Source organism: Panicum virgatum, chromosome 6K, assembly GCF_016808335.1.
Source record: "Panicum virgatum strain AP13 chromosome 6K, P.virgatum_v5, whole genome shotgun sequence".
Classification (NCBI taxonomy): domain Eukaryota; kingdom Viridiplantae; phylum Streptophyta; class Magnoliopsida; order Poales; family Poaceae; genus Panicum; species Panicum virgatum.
The window spans coordinates 37,750,202-37,756,741 of NC_053141.1; the positions used below are offsets into that span (position 1 = coordinate 37,750,202).

At 42.8% G+C, this 6,540-nt stretch overlaps 1 long non-coding RNA gene across 1 annotated transcript; it reads left to right on the top strand.

Moving 5' to 3' along the window:
• The first annotated feature begins 2,738 nt into the window (after positions 1 to 2,738).
• On the top strand, positions 2,739 to 5,830 carry LOC120639205. The gene is made up of 3 exons (XR_005661323.1): positions 2,739 to 3,318; positions 4,841 to 4,901; positions 5,511 to 5,830. It is a non-coding gene; the product is annotated as an uncharacterized LOC120639205 (long non-coding RNA).
• The last annotated feature ends 710 nt before the right edge of the window (positions 5,831 to 6,540 follow it).

The window sequence follows — 6,540 nt, forward strand, 5'->3', positions numbered from 1 at the left end:
AGTAGGAGGGTAAGGAGTAGTTCGGGGAAGCGCCGGGCCTGTCGGCGGTCTTCTCCGGTCTTGTACCTCTACGGATACTGGCTACCTTCAGTATGAGTAAGTTAGTATTTGTGATTCCTGTCTTGCATAGTACTTTTGTTTGAGTGAGATCAGTTCTCTTACTCGCAGGTTCATCGCTCTGTATTTATACAGAGTGCTGTAGGTTGCTACAGGAATTCAGATATACAAAGTGCCGTAGGTTGCTACGGGAATTCAGACGTAGTCAGGCTACGGTAGTAATCAGTAGTGTAGACGTGGTGTCTAGGCTAAGGATTACCTTTGTTTGCCTTATATCCCACGGTTTGTAGAGGTAGGTCGTAGGTGGTGACAGCCCTGTTGGTCCCTTGTAATCCTTCACGTTCGGATATAGCGTAGAGCTGTTGTCCGAACTCTCCTGACCATTTCAGAGGCAAGACGGTGCTCGAAGCGAGTATTCTTCCCCGAGAGATCGACCTTTAACTGATCCTTAGTGCTACCACAGGAATCCTCTCCAGTCTTGCCACCTACCCTTGGTGTGTCCTTGGACCGACTAAGTTAGGAGTTAGTGCACACAAGTCCCCTGTGGATATGATACCCTTGAATACTCATGGGTAAATGCTACGACGGTATCCGCGCGCTTGCGGGTTTATTCGTATCGTTAAAATACCCAACAAGCTTTCTGGCGTCGTTACCGGGGAACGATTGCTGTTCTAACTTCGAACCTAGTTGGTCCACGTATATTTTTCTTTTCCTCTTCAAATAAAAAGAAAAAATCTCTTGCCTTTGTTTTTCCTTACCTCGCCCTTCATCCCTGCTACCCATTCAAATCTCGTATCTTTTTGCTTTTCTTATCTCTACCTCTACCCCTGCTACCCTTGGAAGGTTATCCTTGTACACACCTTCCGTCCTTTCGGGGTGAGTCTTTAGAGCCATCCTCTTTGCACTTAGTTCCTCATCCGGCTACGAGATTCACCCTCATGCCTTACTGATCGAATCGAGTGAAATAAATTTACATTCATATCCTCGATTATCGATCGATGCCAATCAAATCAAGTGAACTAAAGTTCACATCTTATTCCTTGAGTTTGATTGATGCCCAATAGAAATTATGTTCACCCTTCATGAACTTCTATTGGAAGCTTAGAATGGATTGCTTTGCCACCACGTTCATCTTTGATATGATGAACTCGGAATTGTTCATTTGGCCCATAGAGTTGAAAGAAATCCATGGAGAAACAAATCATACGACAATCAAGATCAAGATGTACATGTGTATGGATGGATGGATGGATGGATAAATGGTATGGCTTGCTCCTTGTTGTGATTGGCCTTCTCTCTCTATTTCATCCCTTCTTTTATCTCTTTTTCTTTCTTTTTTCAAACATGGCTACCCCTTTTTTTCTTTTTTTGGTCATGCTTCTTTGGCATGCCATCTTTTGTTTTTCTTTTTGGGGCAACCATAATCTAACAATAATTTTATTTTAGAGATGTTACTGAGAGAGAAGTTTTCATCATATGGAGCATTTATTTGGTGGATTGTGGTAATGCTAATTTCCAGTGTAGGAATGTCGCATGTGGAGGTGGTTGTGTACATGATCTTGATCGAGAAAGCATGAAAGAATTCTCAGTAGGGTCAAAAAATTTGACAAAACTCAAAAGAATGTCAAGCATCATATGTATAGGGTTTTCATGGTATATAACATATGGCTCTGGTAGGAATTTATTATCATTGAGGAACTTGCCTTCTTTTTATCTTTTTAAAAATCTTAGAATAAGATTGCAAAGCTCCATTCACCATATCTATTCTCAGAACAACGTAGACTTGGATTAAGCATTCACAACCCACAAAACTTTTAGGTTCATGGCAAAGATTTAAGATAGCCATCAAACTCAAATTTAAGGGAATTCTAAGCCACAAACTAGACACAACGAGTTAGGCAGAATAAAGAAATTTTATCCTTTCAACTCAAGAGAAGTTAAAACGTTCTTACCGCGCATATTGGAAAAGGGATATAAAGCGGTGAATATTTGTTTTGTTTTTATAAGTTTTTATTTTATTTTATTTGAAAGCAGTAAAGAGATACAATTGACTTTGGGGAGGGAACCTCCCCCAAGCTAGCTCTTAGTTTAGGGTCCGATGAGCAGGATCTTTCTCCATACCTAATCAGGTTGAGGTCGGATCGTCTGTACCTAGAGAAGTAGTAGTAGGCGTCGATGTCTTCTTCTTCTTGCGCCACACCTTCTTGGTCTTCTTTGGTGGTGTAGGTGGCGCGGGAGCTGGATCCTCGGTCTTGATGACCTTTGACTTACCCTTCTTCTTAGGCTTCTTTGGTTCTTGATCCTCCTTCATGAACGTCTTCATAAAGGAAATGAGGCTATCTTTCTGAGAAGGTGTAACTTCGACTTCTTTGATCTTCTAATAATTTGGCCTAAATTTGACCTGGATCATCAAGCATTGTTCTTTCTTTGGGCGGAAATAAAAATTTTCCTCTTTTCCACTGATATGGAGTTAGGTTACTCTGGCCCCAACATCAATGTGTGCATCTGCTGTATTGAGGAATGGCCGTCCTAAGATGTGGGTCATCTTCTGGTCGTCCATGTTGAGTACCACGAAGTCAACGGGGACAAAACAATCTCGTACCCTCACTGGTACATCCTCAGCAATCCCCTTTGGGTGTCGGACCGATGAATCAGCCAGTTGTTACTGCATCGGCCTTGGAGTTAACACTGAGTAGTTGAGCTGACCAAAGACTGCCTTCGGCATTACACTGACACTGGCCACCAGATCACATAGAGCCTTGTCGAAGATTTGTGTCCCAATTGAGCATATGATGAAGTATGGCTGCACTGCATGTCTAAGTAAGATGGAGAGCAAGCTATCCTCGACGGCGGTGTTCCTATAGGCCACCGCGCTCCTGGTCCCGTGCAGGCCTCTAAATGGCACCCTGAGGTCCCATCCAGGCCGCTGCCCTACGCCCCACGAGGAGGCAGTCCTGCAGGCCGCCGCTGTGCACCCCGAACACAGCAAGCAGGAGGCCCTCACCTCCACCGCTGGTATGCCTTCTTCCTTCTTTGATTCTTCATGTGCGCACTACAATTCTTGTACCATCTCGCACAGCCCCAGCAGGATTTGTCGATTCCATCTCCACTAGATCGAGGCAGCGACGGCCAATGAGGGCAATCTCGACCTTAGCATCAGCGGGTCAACATGCTCGCCTCCAAGATATGCCTCTGATGCATTGAACTCCGCCGCCACCGTTCATCTCCTCCTCGGGTTCTCTCTCCCCCTCCCCTATCCAGGTAATGGGATAATCTTTTTCTATTAGATCTCTTCCCGCCTCGTATTTGTATCTAATTAAACTTGCTGGTTGCTGCTATTGTGCCAGATTTAATTTTCCAAGAGCTTGCTAGTCTGAGTTACTATCCAGTGTATCACATCAATGTGTAACCTTGGTTAATATTAGTAGGATAAAGTTTGTTATTGCCCTATTGTTGACACAGAATTGCGCCAAAACACATCTGAATGCACTAGCACGCGCGTGATCGTCAACACGATCGTCACAAACGCACTCCCTGTGCTCGACCGGTCAGAGCGGTGTAGCCGACCGGTCAGACCGGTTCTTCTAGGGAACACGCAGACCTAGCACAACAAGCTCGGGAGGGACCCGTCGTCGGAGCTCGTGGAACTAGGATTGGTCTAAGATCGGCAGACCTCTTAGAACGCCTTCAAACGCCGTCGAGACGTAGGAAGAACAGCAAATTAGGGTTAGAAAAGGGCTAGGGTTTGAGAGAGTAAAAAAAAGTAGATGCAAATGATTGATTCGATTGGGAATAACCTCAATCGGCCTTAGCCCCTATATTTATACGCCGGGGAAGACGTACCCCTTCATGAGTAGGATTACAAAAGGACTCTTAACCAAAAACTAACTCTACTCGAACTGCACAGACTTAGACCGGTCAGACCGGTCGACCCAACCGGTCAGACCGGTCGGTCTCGACGTGCCACATTTGGCCGTCAACACCTATCTACTTGTTGTTCTTGATGTGCCTGCCTTAATCTCTTATGGTTCGAGCTGAATTTATTTGGGTAGTTCATATAGATTTGCAGCAGGCATACTAGTAGCTTGCGATATCAGATTCTCAGTATTGCTTTCATTCATTATGTAATTTGGCTGTGATAGTCTTTTCAAGAGTTCCAGGTACAAGGCCCTGGGCCATTATGTGTTGCAACTGGACCCTGTTATATTGTTTGCAGTCAAGGTTCCCCACATGTTAGCACATCAACCAGTGATAACCCAGCACTATCAGTCAATCATAAACAATAATTCAGCAGAAAACACTCATCAGCTATACTGAAACCAGAAAAGCAGCAGGAAACACTCATCCTCCTGAACGTGCCTGTCTCACTTTTACATAGCACATTGCAGAACATATGATCCACGCCCATGCAATATTTCAGACATTTTCATTCTTCTGGATGGTCGATTGTGGCAGCGATTTTTAGTACTAGCTTAAGCTTCAACGCATGATTAGTTGACTGAGTTGGAATTCATTCTGTAGCTCGATTGCTTTTTTATTGAATTTGTGTCATCCGTCCTAGAATCATAGTTTTATTGGAGAAGTTCTTAGAATGAGGTTTAGTTCTTAGCTTGTTATGGTCACTGATTCTTGGGATTTGTGCTACAGTCTGGTTCTTAGCTTCAACGCATTTTTTGTTTGCCTCCTTAAATAATAGTTTAACTTCTGTTGGTTCTTTCTCCATTGTTGCAACTAATACATTTTCTATCTTACCAACTTCATTTGCATCTATGCTCTTTTCAAGTGAGACCTCACTTTGGATGAAAAAGAAGTGCAATAGGATTGAAAGCTCTACATAATTCTAGGTGAGCTTAGCCATATGTTGCATTTGATAAATCCTACTGTTGTAAAGGTCAGGAACAATAAAGCGTTTTGGTATAACAGTTGCTTCTGTTAAGAACTAATTTTCCTTTGGTCTTGCTTGATAGCCTGAAACAACATTTGCTAAGAGCATGGGCCTGGAAAAGTTTATAACCACTCAAATGCTAAACACTATACATATATTCATTCTTTATTTGGTGTACATTGAATCATTGACTGTTGCCACTAGCTAGTAGCTACTGTATGTTCCCCATGACCAATTGACATATGGCTGCAATGCATACTGCAATATTTGTTTTTTTTTAAAGTGATGTTGCAGTTTTGGTTAACTGGAGTTTGCCGTATTGGTTGACTGGAGAAAGAGCAACAACATACTGTGAATATTCCTGTCCAAAGCTGAATTTCTAGCACCAAAGATGCAGCTGATTAATATCCCTTCGCTAGATGTTTCATGTGCTAGTAATATTCTAGTTCAGATCTTGTCTCTTCGCCAGATGTGTAGTGTGCTGCATAATTTCCATTGCAGACGTATCAACTGTTTCTGTTCAACCCTTGCTACCTATTGACTTCGAGGTACTATCAATTCATTGCAGAGTCTGATGTTTCTTGGATTTCTCCAACAAGATTTCTTCAAAAAAATTTCCTTGAGCCAGCAGTTGCAAAGAGGAGCACCAAGTCTGATGTTTCTGCACGTGAACAAGAACTTGAGTCTGAAGTTGAGAGTCAGAAGCAGGGTGGTAATCAGAAGCAAGCAGCAAATCTTGGGTTACCAGGATGATTTGCATTCTTTGAGATTTTAATACTGTAACTTGTACCTGTCTAGAATCTTGTAATTGTGGAGTATTATATGGCTATCTGAGATTGAATATGAATTATTTGATTTTAAATTTGCTTTGGGCTATTGGGTTGTCAACTGGGCCTTTTTGGGATAAATGGGCATATATTGTCTAATGGTATTGTTGTATATTCTATTAGCCCAATCCAAAATGAAGTGGGCCTAGCCTAAAACAAATTGGCCCCGTCTAATGTCTTGCAGAGCTGCCAAACTTATATATGACGAATCAAATCGACACAAAGGGACTGCCATGTCACATCCTAATCATCGCCATGTCAGGTAAGGATAAAATTTTGTGCCGTTTTCTGTCCTAGATGGTACTTGCATAGTCAATCATAGCATTGATTCCGTGATGTTTTTCGGGCTTGGTAATGATGAAAAGCAAGCGTTGCAAATTAGTGACACCGTCATGATCGTCGCAAAATTTGTGACAAAAAAATGTTTTTGTCATAGTATACATTTTGTGACCCACATTAGGTGACAAATGTATTTTCGTCACCGAACATCACAAAATGCAAAACATAATAAAAATCACCGAACATCACAAAATGCAAAACATAATAAAAATAACCATTTCTGTGACATAAATAGAATGTCACCTAAAGTCAAATCTCTTGTAGTTAGATCACCATTTGGAACAGCAACCGTCAACCGCCGCCCAGATGGAGCCATGTCCTGCACCCGGCACCCCGGCTCCACATCCCGTGAATGTGGCACCGCCCTCGAGGGGGAAGGGGGCCTCACCACCCAAGCGCCATGGGGAAGTCGGACCATAGAGAAGCCGGCCC